At 35.1% G+C, this 21,150-nt stretch overlaps 1 protein-coding gene across 5 annotated transcripts in view; it reads left to right on the top strand.

Annotated features, from left to right (window-relative positions):
* Zbtb20 (zinc finger and BTB domain containing 20) overlaps positions 1-21,150 on the top strand; it is an 843,460-nt gene that overhangs the window by 34,865 nt on the left and 787,445 nt on the right. For 3 of the 5 annotated variants that reach the window (XM_029568251.1, XM_008842864.3, XM_008842872.3), the window contains exon 1: positions 8,086-8,280. The exons of the other annotated variants lie outside the window; for them this stretch is intronic. The gene's annotated coding sequence lies outside the window, so the exon portion shown is untranslated. Of the gene's footprint in view, positions 1-8,085; positions 8,281-21,150 lie in introns of those variants that run through there. 5 annotated transcript variants of the gene reach the window in all.

Here is a 21,150-nt window from a genome sequence, read left to right as displayed (position 1 = left end):
TAGGATTTCTGTCTTGAAAGGAAACTTCTATACTTGTGAAGGTTTTAGTATAGGAGTGAATGTAGGGAATACCTTATTTTGTAGCTTTTTATTCTTACAGACTTCATTACACTACTAAGTAAACTGTAGGCATTGTCCAAACTTTGCTAAAGAGTTACAGAGAAGGAAACATTTACATTGTAAGAACACAGTTTCTTAGAATTCTAGATTTGGCTTTACTCTTGAGAAAAAAAAAATTGTTCTTCACACAGGACTTTCTCTCCCTGCTCACTCTTCTTCCTGCCGTTCCCCACTCTTCTTCTTCCTTCTTCTGTCCGTTTCCCTGCCTTCAGACCGTCGTTTATGTTTTAACAGACTTTTCAGGCTGTACTTCAACCCTTCTGGCTTATCAAGGTGTTTTCTTCAGGCAAGATAGTGCCATTTGAGTGAAGAACTCTGAGGTCAACTTCAGATGTATACATGAACACTTAGTTGTAGGAAGAAATAATGGAAAAATGAAATGTAAATGCAAGCTGAATTTTCTTCTAGGGCAATGTGAATCAAAATCTGCTAGAGGGCCAGCAAGATAACTCAGCTGGCTAAGGTACTTCTGCCAAGCATGTCAACTTGAGTTCGATCCCTGCAACCCACATGATGGAAGGACAGAACCTATTTGGGCAAATTGTCCTTTGATTCTTGTACCCCACTAAATAAGCATAAAAATTGTGAAAAATCTGTTTCTTCACTCAACATTTTGTCTATTTTTGCCACAAGATCTTGAAATAAGGATATGTTTTATATGTGATTTAACAAATTATAAAAGTACCCTTTACAGATTTATATCCTCCTTAGAACTCAAATTTGTTAATGTCTTTAATAAACTGCTGTTTGCAAAGTCCATGTGCCCTTGCATTGTTTAAGCATCCATGCATCCATGTACTCCTTCAAGAAAACTTTGTTGAGCCACTCTGTACACTGCCAGGTGCTAGGCCAGGGAAGGGAATAACCAGGTCCCCAGATCTGCTGTGTGTAGGGGGTCTCCCAGTCCAGTGGAGAAGGGTAGCATGTAAAATCTTCCTGAACCTCAACTGGCCATATAGAGGTACTCCTCGTTATGTAGTTCACTGCTATGCTTTTAGTTTCAAACCTAAATCTTTGTTGATTTGAATTGAAATTAGATGTTTCTCTTCCCATAAAAGGATGACACTACTTGCTAGTATTAGTAAACTATGATTTATCTACAGTCTCTTTTAGTTTTTCTTGGGAGTAATCAGATACAATTTTAATCAGATGACCAAAATTAAGGATTATTATCTAATTAGGATGCATAGAATTAACTTGATGATGGCTTTGATGGTAAAGTTACCTCCCCTGTGTAGCAGTTATTCATTTTGACTGACCAGTTGTAAACATTGCTTTTCTACCCATTTACTAAGCTCCTGGAACTTTCCATTATTGCAGAATAGCACTGATTTTTTTCATTGTTCTTCACAGTGAACAATTCTTTAGGAGTCTTGTGAACAACCCTTAAACATCCCAACATTTTTTTTTCTTTTAAGCCTCAATTATAAAAGCATTAATGATACCTGAGAAGGAATTTCAGTAAAAATATAACTTCGGGGGTATTGGTAAATGCTTCTGGACTTAGTGCACTTTCTTTCCTTTTGAGGAATTAAAAAAAAACTGCACATTTTTCATTTATTAATATACCTCTGACCAAAGTGTATTATAACTAAAAAGACTGGGTAATATTTATCACTGATTTCTATAGTCATTTAAGTACCTATACTGTACACTTATGAAGATACTTTACTAGGCATTTGGGAAAAATGAAAATATGTTCAATGTCTTTATAAATCACACTATTTAAAAACACACTGTACCTTTCTAGCTCTGACCTCAGTGGCTGTCCTTGTCCTGCATATGCATAGATGTACCTTTCATAAGCCATATTTTAAATTTAGACATTTATAGATTTTACATGTATTTTATTTTTGCTTTCTGAGGAATGAGGAAGCACAGTTTAAGGCACTGCTTTATATAGAGTATCACATGTTTTAAATAAATTATTTGCTTGAATTAATTAAATTGCTTATATGCCTGTCTCCTATTGATCTGTGAAATCTTCAAGGGCAAGAACTATAGATCATATTTTTAAATCTTTACTTTTCATCTCCAAATATATAGCACATAGTGAGTAGATAACATTTGTGTAGTCATTACATAAAGATTAGAACAAAGGTAAGAACTTTGATAGTAAGTCATTAATATCAAACTTCAGAATATATCCAAATAATTCAAAGTTGAAAACAAATTATAAAATTACCTACTATTATTTATTCATGTTCCTTAAAAATTGCTTATTATTCATTTGTTCATTTTCTGTCCCCTTCTCAAGCTACAGAAAATTGGAGATATTTTATTATGTTTAATGTATTTATTTAATTCTTTAAGTACTTGTTTGCATTACTATTATATATTTTGTGCTTGATCTATATAATTTAAACAAGAGTGTATGATGTGTGTGTGTGTGTGTGTGTGTGTGTGTGTGTGTGTGTTCCTCATCCTAGGTGTGGAACTCAGAGGACAGTCTTGGATGTTGGTCTTCTACTCTGTTTGAAGTAAGGTCTCTTTGTTGTTCAGTATGCTGTCTACCAGCCTAGCTGACTTATGAGATTTCAGGAATTCCTGTATCTCCACCTTCCTTTTCACCTTAGAGCACTGTGATTACAGACTTCACATGATTTCTGGGGATTTGGGCTCAGATTCTCACAGTCATGTGGCAAGCACCTTACTCATTGGACTCTCTCTCGAGCCTGAAGCCTAAACTACACAGCTTTCAAAAATACTTGATAGAGAATACATTTTAGAGTTGTTATACCCTTAAACCATATGTCTTTGGAGCTGTAGGTACTGAAATTTGTACTATGCTGTATTAATATGCAAGCTATGCTAGAATGTGTTGAATTTGTACAGAATCTTAAGAGGCTTTAGCTATCATTAGATATTTGGAAACATTGTGATAGCTAAACCAGACATGGTGGATTCAAAAGTTGTGTGATCTTAGGCAACGACTTAATCTTCCTGTTTTAGTCATCTTGAAAATATGACCTAAGAATGATTCTTACCTTATAGGGTCATTATTAAGATTTAATGAGTTAATAAATGAATACTACTTAGAACAGTTTCTTGCATAAAGGAAGCCCTGATTATGGAAATAATTGTTATGTTATCTAATCTAATTCTTTTTAATTTATTTTTATTATGTGAAGAACCCCAAATTGTGGATAGTTACATGACTTGTCAGGATTTACAAAATAGTGGTATCAGTGCTGGGACCAGAAGCAGTGTTTTATTTTAGATGTTATTGTGTGTGTGAGGGTAGGTACATCTGAGGAAGTTAGAGGACAACTTTTGGAAATTGGTTCTTTCCTTCTGCTATGAATTTCAAGGACTGAATTCAGGTTGCCAAGCTTGTGGAACAAGCACCTTTACCCAGCCCCTAAAGCAATATTTTCTAAATTTTATTACCAATACACTTTATTTATTTATTTTTTTCAGACAGTGTATCCCTATAGCCCCAGCTGGCCTGGAATTTATACAGACTACACTGGCCACCATCTCACTGAGATCTGCCTGCCTCTGTCTCTCAAATGCTGTGATTAAAGATGTGTACCACCATACCTGACTTCTTTTTGTGTGTGAGTGTGTGTGTGTGCATGTCTGTCTGTATGTATGTATGTGTGCATGTGAGCACAGGTACCCATACAAAGGCCAGAGCCATAGGATCTCTCTGGAGCTGAAGTTACAGGTGGTTGTGAGTTTCCTGATGTGGATGCTGGGAACTGAACTTGAATCTTCTGAAAGTGCAGTACATACTTCTAACTACTGGGCCATTTTTCCAGCCCTAATATAGTTCATTTTTTAATTTTACTTTTAATTTTGTTTTGATCTTTTTGAGACAGGGTCTCTCTCTCTCTAGCCCCAGCTGGCCTGGGACTCACCATGCAGATCAGACTGGCCTTGATCTCTCAAGTACTGGAATTAAAGGCATGCGGCACCATGCCCAGCAAACCTAGTTCATTTAAAAACATATTTATTTTATTTTATGTGTATGAGTGTTATGCCTGCATGTATGTAAGTATACCTGTGTTTTACAATGCCTGTGAAGGACAGAAGAGGGCGTTGGATCCCCTGGAACTGAGTTAAGGAGTGTTAACTACCATGTCGGTGCAGGGATTGAACCTGGGTCTTCTTCAAGAGTAGCTGGTGTGCCTAACTGCTGAGCCTTCTCAAGCTGTCTCTCCAGTAATATACTTCATTTTAAAAAAGGGGCTTAGGCTTGTAGCAAATTTGAGGGAAAGATACCAGGTTTCTCCTGTACTACCTATTCCCATGCATGCATTATTGCTCCCCACCCACCAATATTCTTTAACAGAGTGTTACACTTATTACAATAAGTGAACCTAACTTTGAACAATCATTATTGCTCAAAGTCCAATCTGTACATTTATTCTCACTCTTGCTATGGAATATTCTGTGGGTTTGAACAAAAGTATAATCACTTATATCTATCTGGCCACTATTGGATCATATTGAGTAATTTTAATCCCAGAAAGTCTTCTGTTTAATTTATTCTTCACTCCTTCACCCTAACTCCTGGAACCATTGACTTTGTTTCTTACTCTCAAGTATAGTTTGCCTTTCCTAGGATGCCATATAGTTAGAATCATCTAATGTGTAACTTTTTCACATTAGCTTGTTTCACTTAGTAATATGTATTTAAATTTCCTACATATCTTTGCATGGCTTATTTCTTTTTAGCACAGGAAAACATTCTATTGTCTGGATATGCCACAGACTGTCCATTCGTCTAATAAAGAGCATCTTGATTATTTGCAAATATGAATTGTAGCGCATCTCTGTTGCTTGGGATTACAAATTTCAGTTTGTTGCTTAAATACCCAGGAGTGTATTCGCTAGATCCTATGAGAAAAGAAAGTCTGTTTAGTTTTGTAAGAAGCTGTCAGCTAGTTGTACTCTTTTCCATCATTGCCATCAATGAAGGCGAGTTCCTGTTGTTCCATGTCCTCACAGCATTTGGCTCTGTCGCTATTTTGGGTTTTAGCCATTCTAAGAAATGTGTGATGATATCTCATTGTTTGAATTTACATTTCTTTGATGACATATGTTTTCATTTGCGTTTTTCCATTTGTTTCTTCTCTTCAGTGAGGTGTCTGTTGAGCTCTACCTACTTTTTAATCTGGTGGCTTGCTTTCTTACTGAGTTTAACAGATATTATCATATTTCAGATAATTGTCTATTGTAAAATGTATCTTCTGTAAACATCTCCTCCCTGTCTATGGCATGTCTTGACATTCTCTTCAGTGTCTTTCACAGAGAAAAACAGTAATTTTAATGAAGTGTAGCTTACCAGTTATTTCTTTCATGGATCACACCTCTGGTGTTTTATCTAAAGATTTCTTTCTATATTTTGGAGTCTTTGTTTGAATTTTACAAATATTTTACAAATGTAAATGGTCTGTGACGAGCTAATTTCTGTGGAGTGTTTAAGGTCTGTGTCTAGGGTTTTTATTGTTGTTGTTTGCCTTTTTTATTTTCATGTCATGTTCCTGCACTATTTGTTTAAAAGAATGTCTTTGCTCCATTGTCTTGTCTTTTTTATTTTGTTAAAAGATCCATTGACTAAATTTATGTGGATCTATTTCCGGCCTCTCTACTCTTTTAAGCCATTGATCTATTTGTTTATTCTTTTTTCAATACCACACTCTGTTGATTACTATAACTTTTCCAACTTAATTCTTTGTTCTCCTTGATTTGCCTATTGATTATTCTTGGTCTTTTGCATTTCCATATAGACTTTACAATGAGTTTGTAAATATCCGCTGATTATCTTTCTGGGATTTTGATAAGGATTTCATTGAATGTATAGATCCATTTGGAATAATTTGAATAATTTGTCAAGCTATAAAGGCTATGTAATTTTTAATTAGCATTTTTTCTTTTTTTGAAAAATGTGTGTATTTGCATGGTATTCGTGTGCATACATGTTTGTAGGCACAAGTGTGTGTGTAGGTAGTCATGCACATGGGTGCGCATGCACATCAGGCCTGAGATTGACATTGGGTTTCTTCCTCAATTGCTTTCCACATTATTCATTGAAGCAAAGTTTCTCAGTACAACCCAGAGCTTGAAGTTACAGTTTTGGCTTACTTGGCTAGCCATTCTGTTCTGGGGAACCCCATGTCTGCCTTCTGATTGTTGAAAACATGGGCAGGCTTCTAAGCCTGCATATTTAAGTGGGGATCTGAACTCTGGTCCTCATGCTTACACGGCAAGTACTTTACTGGCTGAGCCATCTCCCCATCATCATTTTTTTCTTAATATATATGAAGAAAGCTTCAGAGAAGCCAGAGGGCACTATTATAAACACAGCTCCAGGTAGAGCAGCAAAGGGCAAGATGTATGCTGATATATAGGCTGGGCTTGAATGTGTTATATAGATGAGGACTTTTGACTTCTGATTCACCTGCCTCCATACCCTAAGTCCTCAGATTATGGGCGTAAATCACCCTGTTCAGATTTATGAAGTGCTGGGGATTGAACCCAGGGCCTTGTGCATGTTAGGCAAACACTTTAACAACTGACCCATATCCCAGCTCACTAAGGTTGTTTTGATTATGTAAAGGAACACAGCTGATATTTAAATTAAAGTAATACACTAAATCCTATAAAAGATGATTTTATAGTTGATGTACTTAGGATCATTGCTGCCCAAATACAGAGTTGGAATAAGTCAAATGTACTCTCTTTATTTTTCATGTGAATTTTGTTTAGAAAATTTTACTCTATTTTAATGTTTTTAAATACAAACAAATGACACAGCCATGGTTCTGTAGAACCATATTAAGGAAAGTGAGTGTCTACACAGATACAGTGCTCAAATACGGTATGACTCATCAAGAATTATTATGAAAAATTGAGGGATAAGAAGACTGACTGGAAACTTGTCTTGTGTTTTGATGTTGGTAATTCTGCAGCTGCATTGGAGAAAAGGCCCCTGGGGGTTGGTAGAGGATATGGGGAGCATGTGATGAGACCAGCAATGCAGTTCACAACAATATTCTGGAGCTAGTGTATGAGAAAACTTGGTTAGAAGTATAGAATAAAGAGAGTTTTCTTTTTTCTTTCAAGGAAATTTTATTTAGAAGTATTAATTTTAATTTTTACTCCTAATAAAAGATCAAGGACTATATGCTGTAGTTTCAGATCCATATTCTATGAATAACTCCTCATGGAATTTATTTCTCCTGCACAGTATGTACTATGTTCTTTGCACCTGTTCATACAGAGTACATTGCCTTGTAATGTTTGTATAGTTGGATGCTTCAAATAAGAAACCAATCTGCTTTCTTCTAGAGTACTAGCTTACTAGCAAGTTAATTAAACTTAATTCTGTTTTTGTCTGCAATTTTGTATATGGTCTTGATTTATTTACTGAGCAACAATTTCCTCTTGCAGTTATCAGTTTTGTCTGAGATCAGTTTTCTATTGTATGAAGTCTGTTTCTTACAGAGTCTCCTTTAAGACTGCTCTGACTTTAAAATCATTACTAGGCTTTTGTCAGAGCAGATTTGTTGATATTCTTCTCACATTAAAAAAAATTTGAAAGATTGCACAAATAAGCTATGCATTTCACTGTTTCCTGCTAATATGCAAAAAAAATGTATTTATGATAATTACACACGTACTGTGTGCCAGAGCTGAAACAATACATTCCTCATAATGGAGCATAAATAAAGAAGGTGGAGCCAGCTGCTCTTAAACTGTTTATTTGCAAGCAGTAATGATGTGGAGAATATACCTTTTCACTCTGTTAGTCTGGCAATGCTGAACCTGTTGCTGCGTTAGCCGAGTTGCATTTTGCTGGGTAGGGGAAGGAGGGCTGTCTGCTGTCTGGTAGGAGGGCTTTGTCTCTGCCTTTCTCTCTGTTTCTGTTTTTCTTTCTCTCTCTCCTTTTCTCTCTCTCTCTCACTGGCTTGCTTGCTCTGTCTCTGTCTCTCTCTGCCCCCCTCTCCCTCCCTCTCTCCTACTCTCTCTCTCTCTCCCTCTCTTCCCGTCTCTGTGGTTTGTAAGGTAGGTTGCAGTGTGTGTATATACACAACATCAAGAGCAGGAAAATGGACTCATTAGGGAGGCAGGCAGTCATTACCACTCACACTGTACTTCCAGGGAGACACCGATTATGAGAAGAGAAACTCAGCAGCGCTGGGGAAGAAGGTAGGGCAGACAACTTTCATAAAAAAAGATCCTGCCTCCTCAATCCCCCTTCTGTTTGTCATCTATTTAGTCCACAGTGCTTTTATTCTTTCTTCCTTGAATTTTAATTTCTATGTTTAAATTTGACAGAGGTAATGCTAGCTTAAAATTTGGACCATCTATAGGAGGCCTACCCTCTATTAATTTTCTTCCTACTAATTTAAGGGTGTGACCTTTTGATTCAGTTTTATTACTTTAAAAATAATTGCAAACAAACCTATTTTCTCACTTAAGTACCAAATAAATCAGAATCTTTCACTCTTTTAAAACAAACTCCTCCGTATGTTTGTCTCTTCACTTTTCTTGTCTGTTTATGCAATTCCATCTGTCTGTCTATATATCATGTTGTCCTTATTTATTGCTAACTGGGTTTTGTTAGTTATTTGCCAGTGAGTTTGAGCTGCAGTGCCAGTGTGGATACTACCAAAGTGAGACTCTTTTTTCTTTGTTTTGCATTGAGGTTTAAAGTCCATATTTACAGTTTAAATCCTTGAGGCAGGTTGCATACTTTCTGCCAGCATGTTTATTTGATGGCATTGGACATAAGGTGAGGGGTAGCTCCTGAGGGTGGGTAAAAATTAACTAATTATTTTTTCCATTGCACACATAGCAATATTGCATGGGGGGGGGTAAGTATTTTGAAAGAAATAAGGAACTACTTTCTAACTTTCCATTTTCCAGATAGACTGTTACATTTATATTATACTGATACATTATATCACAGTGGTTAGTAAGAACACAAACTTTCTTAACAAGCAGTTTTTTTTTTTATCCTAGGACAGTTTCCTTTTAGTATGTTACTGTTTGTTTATGTTTGGGGAGGGAGGATTGGGGGGCTGGCCATCTTTTTACAAAGTGGAAGCTATGAAGTGTATCAGGCCATCTTGTGCAACGACTGTAAGCACTCTATTAACGTTTTGGGGACCATAAATAATGTATTTGTTATTGCACATATGTTTTTGAGGTACTTTCCCTTTATTTCATTTTTCTTCTTATGGTGGGAAGAGTTATGTTTCAAACTAGCTGACATTGTTGAAGAATTTTCCTAGAATAGTGTTCTTCGAAATTGTAAGGAATAGTTAAATAAGATCTGTTTGAAATAGACTTTTTGATGGAGCTTTATTTGGATTTGTCCGAAAGTAAAACTTCTATTCATCTGATAAAAATTAAGTCAGATTGAGACAACTAAATGTTTTCAGAATATGCAGTAACAGTGATAGAAAATGGATGCTGATCTGAGAGATCTTTGATAATAACAATCACCTTTTGTAATAAATTATTTATTTAATATAAGTGGCAGACTCCCCCCACCCCCAATTCCATTAGGCTTCTCTGACAACACAAAGAAGTCCATAAAGCAATATTCTTAACCCACCTGGGACACTAGAGCAGACTCCTCAATACATTCTCAAGGTTCAAACCTAGTAAAATGTTTATTAAAAACCCATTATTCCAGGAGGGTGGTGAACTTTTGCTGCTAAAAGTCTTTTTTTACATCTTCTTTTTAAAAATTTATATTTAGAGTTTTAATTTGATTATTTTTCTAAACTATCTTTGAAGCTTGAAAGTCCAGCCTTGACCAAAAGTAGAACAAATCTAAAGTACATTCAATCAGATCCTTTCCCAGCTTGTTTTCCCATCAAAGGTCTCAGGGAAACTTTAGGGTCAGTCTTTAGGAGGTATGTATTAACAGTGTGCATAGTAAACTGTTTTGAGTAGGGTTTTTTTTCCATTTCAGACTCTGGCTCAATATTTTGTTTCAGAACTATTAGGTCAGAAGTGTGCCTTGTCTCATGCACCTGTTATTTTCTATATTAGCATTGTGAGAGTTACCTAAGGTGTTCTTAACAAAAAAAATCACATCTCTTGATCAACCATTTTTAATGTACACATGTATTTGTGGAAATATTGGTATTCATTGATATACTTAATTTCATATTTGTATGGGTAAAGGAATCACAGATTCTTTGCTGATATGATAGTTTAAAAAATTTCATGTTAAGTGTATTTATATTAACCACAAGCAAACAACAAATAGAGTGACTCTGAAGAGAAAATGAAAATGTCTTTTGACCTTCTACAAAGGATAAAAGCAAGTAAATTTTTAGTTATTTCTGTGTTGGTTTTAATTTTAGAATATGTTTTCTTCTGTATTATAATTCTTGGTGGGCTTTCAGTAAATCTAAAATATATTTAGTATGAAAAATAATCTTGCCCTTTTCTGGGAGGGACTGTCACAATCTAAATACAACAAGACATTGTAAAATGTGCATAAGTAAACTTAAAACCAATGTGTTCTGCTGTATAGAGATTTGGAAGGCTGAAAGGCTTGCATCACAGGAGGGCTAGGGAGTGCCAGAAAAATTCATTAACCAGCCTTGCTGGTTCTGGTGGGCTCTTATCAGCACATGAAATCTGCCTGTTTAGATCCTTGAAGCCTTGGTCAGGTCACAGTGTGTTTCATTTTAATGTTGGAGCAGACAGTTATCTAACACACCCACATGAGGAAGTGCTCTAAAGCAGTTATTTCATGCTTTGCCATGCCCTGTAGCTAAAACAATTTGGTATTGAGTGACGTGTGTGTGCTTTTTAACTCCTATCCGATGAAAATCAGCTTTGGCTCTTTGAAAAGCACCCAAACAGTGGAATGCCAAACAGTATGATTCAAATGCTTAGCACATGCCAATTTAAACTAAAAAAAAATTTTATCTGAAGGGACGAATCATTGTGATTATTTTTAATATAAAAACTATATGGTGATTTCCTGGATCTTACTCAATAGTATTTCAAAAAATCGCAGCTATTTTTCCTTTATATTTTTTTTCTGAAGAAGCCTATATTCATCAAAAGGAAGGCAGCTGCATTCTTTCTTCCTGAAATGTTAACAAATAAATGGCATTCCTGTTTATTTATCTATTTTTGAATTTTAATGATTAGTCCTTGTGCTAATTAACAAATTCCTGTATTCCTAAAATCTGACACTGTATATAAATATCCAATTGTGTGATTAGCTACACATGTTCTGGCTTTCTATAAATATAGAAATTATCAGTGGTTGTGTTCATGGACTTGCTCAACCCTGAGTAGTGGCTGGTCATGCTGCCACATAGGAAGCCAAATTCAGGCCTTGAGCAACATGTTGCTCTAGGGTCTGGCAAGGTGTATGGGAGCAGCATCTGGCTCTTGTTGCTAGCTAGTGATCTTTTCTGGCAAAGGAGGAACTGGTGTTGACATTCTTTGAATGCTGCTAGCTCCAGCTTTCTTCAGTCACAAGGGTGGCCTCTTAAGGATAAAGGGGAATAGTGGGCTTTGGTGCTGATTTACATTGGACACTGCTTTAGGAATGTATCTAAGAGATGTTTTTTGGTGGAAAATGTGCCTTATTTAACTTCTACAAAAGAAGTAAAATTGTATGCCTATCCTAACTTTTCTAATTGGAGAGGAGCAGAGCCAGCTCAAGACGCTACAAAGCACTGAAAAAGGAAATCTAAATATTTTCACTTATTTGGCTGTATATATTACAAGCAAATTTTAGACATCAAGTGTTGCAAAGAAACATTTTAGTCTCCACCAATGACAGTACACATTATCAGCTGTGCAAGGAGTACCTGCAGTATTTTCATTAACTTAGAAGTCAGGCCTTTTAAGTGATTTTTTTTTATATTATGTAAGACATTTTGGTTATTTTCATATAATTACTAGGGATTATTTACAAAACTATGAGAGTCAGCATTGAGTATTTGATACTTTGCTTTAAATCTTCAAGTCAAGTATAGTACATGTAAAACCTAGAACTTGTAATTTTCCTGAAAGCCTGTTTATTTCCATTGCTTAAATAATTTCTAGCACTTTTCAGAATTTCCAGGAGCCATAGCCAATAACTAGCAGGGTGCTTTTCATTTGTTAGCAAAAGTCTGAAGGTTATATGTATATCGTACAAATTCTAGAAAATGTGACTTCATGATTTCCTGTTACACAAATATGCTATCTTTACTTATCAATATTGGTGCCTATTAAATTTAATGTATGAAGAATATCTTTGATTACTTTTCCAATTTCAGGTTAGGCAAATTTCTGAGGCTGTGGGAAGAAAAAGTGCCACCTGCCCCTTATTACTTCAAAGCAGCATCCAAGGGCCTACAAGAAAATGGGACTTCTACCTATTCAAATATAGTAATGGCTAAGTGCTGTGCCATTTCTGCACTTAGCTGTGGGAAAATTATGCTCAACTTTGGCTTCATAACGTTTTTTCTACTTCAGGATCAAGCCCCTCCTGATGATTCTGCAGTTCACTTGAAAGTAATCAGCTTGAGGACATGGAACTTGCCTTTCTGGAATCTTTTGACACTCAACTGAAACTCCAGGCGGGCGTTTCATGGTGTGCTTAAGCATTGCAATCCTTACATAACCACTTTAACTTAGACAAAGTTAGCTACTGACTTCCAAGTAAGAATGCTGAGCAAGGGAGCAGGGACTGTAAATTGATTGACTCATACAGTTCTCAGATGCATACTGAGCATATTATCATTAATTCTGAATATCCACTTCTATCTTTGAAACTGATGGGAAGGGTGGTAATTATGGAGAACTATGTTTGCCTTTTTGATATTAGAAGTAATTTTGGCACTGAGACTTGTATGTCTCCAGTTATGATAAATTTATTACTAAGCATTTAAATATTAAGAAATATTTAAATGTTAAATATTAAGAATTTATTTGAAAACTTTTCATATTAAACTACTAGTGCAAGGATTTACATTCAACAAATAGAAATTTTTGTATAGCATAGTTTGGGATTTTTGAAGATTAAAAAGGTGCCCAATAAATTGAAACTAAAGGTACAAATGGAAATAATTATAAATTTTATGCAACGTATTATTTTGTCTTTAAGGAAAGCCACTCAAAACCTTTTGAAACCATAAATTTTGTTGTTTAAATTTTAATGATTAGAAGGTTTTAATTTTTCTTTTTTATTAAATTACTTTGGAAATTTGTTTGAATTTTCCTTTAAAAATGTTCTATGAATTTATAATCAAATTGTGATTTGTTATTGTGAATTCATTTTGTATTTCGATCTTTCCAGTAAATGAAATGTAACTGACAAAAATTATAGGAATATTTTCAGTTTGTTTAGGTACTAACTTAAAAATTAATACAAAATGTTGCTAGCAGAAAGCTATGCATGTTATGGGCCAAATAACGTTTCTGGTTTATGTATGTACATAAACTACACAACTACCATTTTAAACAGAAACACTTTATTTAGACATCAAGGCATTTAAACAATGAGAATTTTTTTTATTGTTTATATAGAAATTAGGCAAATAATGTTATAAAGGTGGCTTTATGCTGTTATTCATTGATTTGTTTTCTTTTTGAATACTGTACACACTAAAATTCCTTTTGACCCAACAAATATTTTTGTGTTTTGTACAATACTTATTAATGCCCCTGTCTTGGTCACCTTAGTTTTACATAGGTCAAAAGGAACCAGAATACTTCTAACATTTTTTGATTTCTCACACCAACAGTGATCTTTATTCTCTCATGTATTTCTACAGGGATAGAAGTAGAGATGATTAAGAAGTAAGTGGAGATGAATTGAGATAAATAAGTAATGCTGAGGGTACAAGGAGTAGCTAAAAGAAAAAGACTCTCTGTCCAACTTCGAGTAAAAGCCATTTGACCAGTTCCTACAGCTTTGGTTATGGTCTCTATCCATTCCAATGGTGTTACTAAAAGATCATAGAAGGAAAACTCGAAACAGCTCACATTTATATTACACTCAACACCAGGCTTCTTTTTGCCCTTTAATCCTTGACTTTGGGGTTGTGAGCAGATTTTCATAGTTGGTGGCCAGATTTCTTTTGGTCAGAAGCCTTCCTAACAAAGCATTCCCAGAGTATGCGCCAAAGCAGTATCATGAGCTGAATTAAAATGGATGAACCGTTCCACTAAGTTTGTGAGGCTTTCCTCATAAAATAAAGTCAAATAATTTTTTGCATAAAACAAACAAACAAAAAAATCCCTTTACGCTTTCCATCAGTCAGAATGGATTCAGGTTTCGTTTTTGCCTAACGGCTTTCAGAAAGCAGTTTTGTAGAGCAATTTGGAACAGCACATTATATCCTGTTTGTAAATGTTAAATAGATATGAGTAAATTCTTTAGTTTTAAGAAAGAAATTGTACTTTTACAAGATATTCAGAGTATACCTGCAGCTACAAAGATATGCTAGGACCCATACACAATAGTTTCATTATGTCAACTAAGCATGAAAACATTTGAGGAAAAGTTTAGAAACCAATTTTTTTCTTAGTATGTTGGGAGAAACCCTATGGTGTGCTACAAAAAGCACGTCCTTGGGAATCAGGTGGTATTAATTAATGCCCCAAAGGATTTAAAGTGGCTAAATCTGGAGGTCTTGTTTCTAGTTCTGTGTGATTTTGAATAAACCATAATCTCTCTGTTATGCAGTTTCCTTGCTTGTGTGTGTGTGGGGGGGTGGGAAACACCTCTAGATTTTTTTTGTCTTAAACTAAGTAGCTGTATGTGTAGATAGATCTGTTTGCATTTTCTATTTATAAGTTCTAATATATAGAGAGAAGTTTGGGCTGGTGATGATAGAAGGATGAAAGGAGTGTATGTGGTCTGAGAGAGCACAGCACTTTAATTTTGAGGTAGTGGTTCTCCAGGTAAGTAAATGTCACAATGTATTATTGGGCAAATTTAATGATTCAATGATTTCGATAAACCAAAAATTGTTGTTTGTCAGACTAACTGACTTAATTGCCTTTGGGTGGTTTGATAAAAAGCTGTTTTTAGCTGAGTGGAGTGCAACATGGCTACTGTGGCTCCACTCCTCCCCACTGGCCACTAGATGGAGAGGCGGTCCATGTCCACAGCTTGTCCGTGGTAAACAGCTCACTTTGAGTTTCAGCTGGCAAAGCTGAACTGTATGCCTTTGAACATTTTTATGAACACAGACATGACATTTTGGAGAAGCCATCAGAGAATATGTTGTCTTCTATAAAAGCATGATGTGATATTCATGAAATGCAAAATGATTTGCTCCTCCTTAGGCCCCTATTAATGCTGGCAGACTTAGCAGAAGGCCAGTATTACAACTCTGGTTTTTAGTTGTCACAATAGAGCCTTTTGCCTCTTTCGAATTTGTCCATTTAGAGAGGGCCATGAAATGAATGTCAGCACGACAGTGCCACCTTGTGTCCCCGTTGCTATGAGAGTAACTAATGCATGAGTCTCTGAAAAGGAAAGAACAGGACATTTACAAAAAAATTTGCAGATTGTTCTAAGCTTACATTTTGCATTAACCATGCCAAAAAAAAAAAAAACCCACACACATGAAGTATTTCAGTGTGTTTGAGAATGCTTAATACTCATGGAAACATTAGGAGGTGTGTACTTTACCCCTTCTCTCATCCCAGTGTATATTAAACATTCTGGGTGCCAAGAGAGATGTATTTAATATAGAATTGGAGGCAGAAGAGGCAAAGAATGGCAGATTTTCACCCAGTTCTGACCACTTGTATAGCCTCACCTTACTCATTTCTGACAGTAAGATGCTTCTTTATTTGAATTCTCAATGCAGTTTTTACATGCACCTCTTGGTAATACTATTTTTCACATCCTGCTACCATTGTTTCTAAGCATATATTCAATATAAGTCTTGAACTAAAGGATGAGACCTGTATATCTTAACCATCCTTCTGCTTCTGGAAACTTCTATGGCATTCAGCATAGTCAATCAATTATTTGAGATCCAAATGGATAATTATACCTAGCTAGTTTATGATATTGTTATTTGTTTTACAAACACACACACACACACACATTTAAAATAGTTTTAGAATATTTTCTCTTTGGAAAAACAACTTTTGATCTACCCCTTTTTAAAACAATCCTTTATAAATTTACTTCCCTTTTACAGTTAAATGACCCTTTCTGTTTTTGGTTTAGGAAACAATGCCTTACCTGTTCAAGCGTGTGCATTGCAGTTGATTTTGTAGTAAACAGTTTCTAATTCTAGCTTCACAAAAATTGCTGTATAAATTAAGGTGAGATACTTTACTCTCCTGTGTCTGTTTCCTGTGCATAAAATTAGTGGACTGGTCTGAAGGGGCATGCCTCATGATTTGGGGAAGGACTGGTCTCATATTAGCATTATTATAGTTGTACATTTAGCTTCTCAGTTTTTACAGTACCATTATAGTTAAAAGTTGAATTGCTAGTCTTTGCAAATACTGTTTTTATTTCATGTTTTAGAAGATTAATCTCTTCTTATAGGGGTTAGATTTGATGTGGGCAATGGGTACAGTAAATACTGTGGCTAAGGCATATCCCAAGTTTTTGTTGTAAATTTTATTCTAGGTTAATTAGGTTACCATCTTCTTTCTATCCTTTAGCCATAAATTAAGTAAGGTAACATAAATTTAAATAGCAGGGTAAACTAGCATGCTAGTGTAGGACTATAGACCACTTGCAGCTTACATGTTATTTCTGCTATTTTTTCATAACATTAAAAATCAGTGCTAAGTTTTAAAGGTCATACATTTTTATATGGAATTTGCACCTTGGCATTCAGTCCACGTATCATTGTGAATACATGCAAATTTTGGATTGAACAATTTGTTTAACTTGCTAAGTTTGACTTTGTAATTTTTAGAAAATGTTACTTTTCCTTTGTGCCTCTGAAAGATTAAATGAGTTCATGTACATAAAATTTTTATGGGTAGTGGATGCAGTATACAAATACTAATGATAATTTCTGCCATTGCTGCTCTAACTAAAGAAAGAATGGGTAATAAACTTTTGTTTTGTTTTGTTTTGTTTTGTTTTTTTGAAGCAGGGTCTCCCTGTAGCCCCAGCTGTCCTGGAACTCACTATGTAGACCAGGCTGGCCTTGAACTCACAGAGATCCTCCTGCCTCTGCCTCCCAAGTTCTGGTACTACAGGTGTGTGCCACCATGCTGGGTGGATAATAAACTTTTAAGTCAAAGCAAAACACTCATTTTAAGAACACCAACATTAATGGCATTTCCTAGTTGGAGAACTTCTCTATGCTGCAAGATTCTTGGAAATGACATGAAATTTTCTTTGTTTTGGTTTTAATACTGTAATAATAACTATAATACTGTAAATAAAACTAATATTTTCTTTAACTTTAAACTTATTCACAAATTCATTTTGACCATGGTATTTATTAAGAACAGAAGCTAATTAAAAAATAACCTGTAAATTGGAAAAATTTTCCTTTTTAATATTATTTTTAAACATCAGTGTGAATAATGATTATTCTCACCTGTTTTTTAAAATTTAGATTTCTAATCTCCATCCTCAATGAGTTTTCAGTGGGACATAGGTATCTGGAATTATAGTTGGTCCCAAATACCTCAAAAAAAATTCTGTTTGAGTTGTATGTCTTATATGTGGTCATATAAGTATCATAATTATAGAATGGCTTTTTGTAAATACATGGATTTTGATGTCCTATTCTTAGGTATCTTAGATCAAAATATCTAGAGCAGTATTTGAATACATGTATTTTACAAAAACTACTCCATAGGGTCTTATTGTAGAGTTAGAGAATCACTGCTTTTGCTTTCGAGGCCTAGTGTTAAGGGGTTGGAGAGATGGCTTAGAAGTTAAGATCCACTGGCTGCCCTTGCAGAGGACCCAGATTCAGTTCTCAACATTCACATGGAAGCTAACAACCACCTGTAACTCCAGTTCCATGGGACCTGATGGCCTTTTCTGACTCTATGGGCTTTGCATGACACAGGCACACTTGCATACATATAGACTAAACACTTATACACATAAAATAGAAATAAATTAAAAATAAAAAAGAACTTGAGGCATGGTGTTAAAATATTTATTGTTGCATCTAAATTCATCAGCGTCTCCCTTATTACTCCTTAATTAAACACAATCACACTTCACATATAGAAGACTCTATAGTGTCATTACTGCCATGTAAGATAAGTTTTGTCTTGTTTTATAACCCTCAAATTGAGGAAGAAGGACATTACTTACCATTTTCCAAACAAATTACTTCATTTACTCTTTACCTATAACTCTGCATGTACAGTGATTTTCTGTGTGGGCTTCAGGTGAAAAACTGAAGTTTGTGGAATCAATTAGGAAGTTTAGTTGACAGCTCTTGAGTCAAAGTTAAGATAGAAAGTCTTTGCTTTTTCTGCAACACATCTTTTCCCTCCAATTCAATACATCTTTATCAAATTCCCATTATAATAAGTGAGAATATCTAACTCTGGGATATAAAAACTGTGTGGGCCACATGGTATAATAAGTATTAATTAAACCAAGTAAATTGAAAGAATACTTGTTTTTCTACTGAAAAGTGGTTTCTTAGCTTGAGGTAGAAATCAAGTGTCAATAGTGAGAAGGAGCCTACATAGTCCTAATAATTATAGTTACTGATTCTTAAACAACCCTGCCTGTGAGACTGTCTTTTATGCGTTTATTATGAAGTATGTCCTAACAGATAAGGAAAGTTCAGTTCACCTTAGTTATGTGACTTACATGAGATTGTATATCTAGCAAGTGAGAGAACTGGGATTAAAAACTGGTTCAGTCTATTGTTGACAGCAAAGTTTGTGCTCTCACTATATTATTGTTGACTTTGCTAATTTACAGCTACTCCCCAGAGTCAGGCTGTTCTCATTGGTTAAACATGAGTCACTAAATGCTTATAAACTTTGTAGGATATGTTTGTTCCCTTTATACGTAGCAGAAATTTCTTTCTTAAATCTTGTATAGCTTGAGTTAAAGTGTAATCCTGTAGGGAATAGGGAACTTACCTGAAGTGACTAATATTTTGTTTATATTTTTTGAGAGTTAAAATAATTGGCTAATGGAGCTGGAGAGATAGCTCAGTGGTTAACAGCACTGACAGCTCTGGGTTCGAGTTCCAGCACCCACATGGTGGTTAATGACCATCCATAGCTCCAGTTCCAGGGGATTTTACACCTTCTTCTGACCTCTGCTGTCATTGCACAGAGAGTGTGCACTTGCATATATACAGGCAATATACTCATACACATAAAATAAAAATAATAAAATAATAATTGGTTAACATTTTAAAGTATAATGGAAGTGTTGCTAGACCAGTGCATCAGTACTTTGTGAAATTAAAGCAGCTGATTACTTTACATTCCTTATGTTCTCATTTAGAAAAAAAAAGTTCCAGCATTAAATGACAGCCTAGGTATACAGTGCAGTATAAAAACTGTTCTATTTCATGCTTACCCTGTATATAAATTGCTAAAAATGTAGTATGTATGCATTTTTGTAGACTTAGTAATACTTTGCATGCATTAAAGTGGTCACATGTAAATAAACCATGGTGTATAGTATCTAGGTGTGAAACTAGCTATGATTTTATAAATTAAGATACTCATACATTTGGGGAAATATTTTAATGCCTACCTAATTATGTATTAAAAGGCTTATGTATTTTAAAATATCCACAAAATTGCTAACCAGGGGATGTAATCTTTAGCATACTTTTAGGGTTTTGGGAATTTGGTTACATTTCAATTTCTCAGAGTAGGCTTTTTTCAAATGACATTATTTTATAATGTCATCTTGGGAAGAGAGAGGGATGGAACCTAAAGTTAAGAAGTTTACTCTCTTTTCAGATATAAAAATGAAAACATGATTTTGTAGAAAGTCCTTTCAGTAACAGCATGAATTGGAAAATTTGGTCAGTGATTTATTTAGGCTCCACAGGGAAAACCCTGTAGGCTCTTTGAATATCCTAAATTTATTTTGATTTGAGACCAGCTTAAAGGGCATGTCTATCTTAAAACAGTTCCCCATTTTCCTGAGAAAAATTCCAGAGGAGCTAGTTGTGGGAGGTATTATCCCAACAATGAACCTTTTGGAGCCAAATAAGCACTTTAGCATAACTTACTCCATCTCATTCCTTAAAGCAAAGCCTGTCTTGCCCACTGGGCATGTTTAACTTTGCTAATTTTATTTCCTTGCAGAGGTACAGGAGACAGCAAAAAGGAGTGAACATAACTGATGGCATGTAGGTGAGGTTTTGGCTTGAGAAATAAAATTTAGCAGATTCTAGTCAGCTTAGGAATGCAGAAAGTAGTTGGTGTCTGAAACTGTGTTACTCCTATTTTACAGACTAAGATGTAGATGCCAATGGAGGTAAAACACGTTGTTTACAGTAACACAGCAGTTTCATGTTGGGTCTGGTATTAGAAGCTAAATTATTCCTTGCTTCAGTAAGAAAATTGAGTAGCCCAGTTCCACTGTTGATCAAGGGTTCCTTTAATAACTTGCACCCCATTTTCCTCCATCTTGTTTTCTTGCTTTTGCTTTATATCTGCAAAATTCTGATGACAGATTTAGACACTGATTAACATGCATTGTGACCATTAAGGACATTTAGAACTAGCTGATCTTCAAGGACAGGGTGCAGCATGTTAAACCCCTGTTTCAGTTCTATTTGGATCATGTAAGTAAGAAATGTGTGACCAGAAACAGAATATGGTATTGAATAAGTTGATCCTGTGCTCATGGTAGAACTCCAAATATGAAAAATAGGTTAAACATATTAAAGGACTTAAAAAACCCATCCTATTCATAGTTGATCACAGGGTTTTGAAGTGAACCTAGGCTAAATTTTTCTCCTATTTGATGTCATTATATGTATTTAGGGTAGAAACATTCATCAGAAATTTACTCTTTGTTTTATAGTGCCCACATATCTCCTTTGCTTGAACCTTGAAAAACTGCATAGTGGTCCCAGTCTTAGACTGTTGCATAGTGGT

This window comes from Nannospalax galili, unplaced genomic scaffold (genome assembly GCF_000622305.1).
Source record: "Nannospalax galili isolate Female #2095 unplaced genomic scaffold, S.galili_v1.0 scaffold18, whole genome shotgun sequence".
Taxonomy (NCBI): Eukaryota; Metazoa; Chordata; class Mammalia; order Rodentia; family Spalacidae; genus Nannospalax; species Nannospalax galili.
The sequence above is the reverse complement of the archived record's forward strand: the minus strand, read 5'-3'. Positions and strand labels throughout refer to the sequence as shown.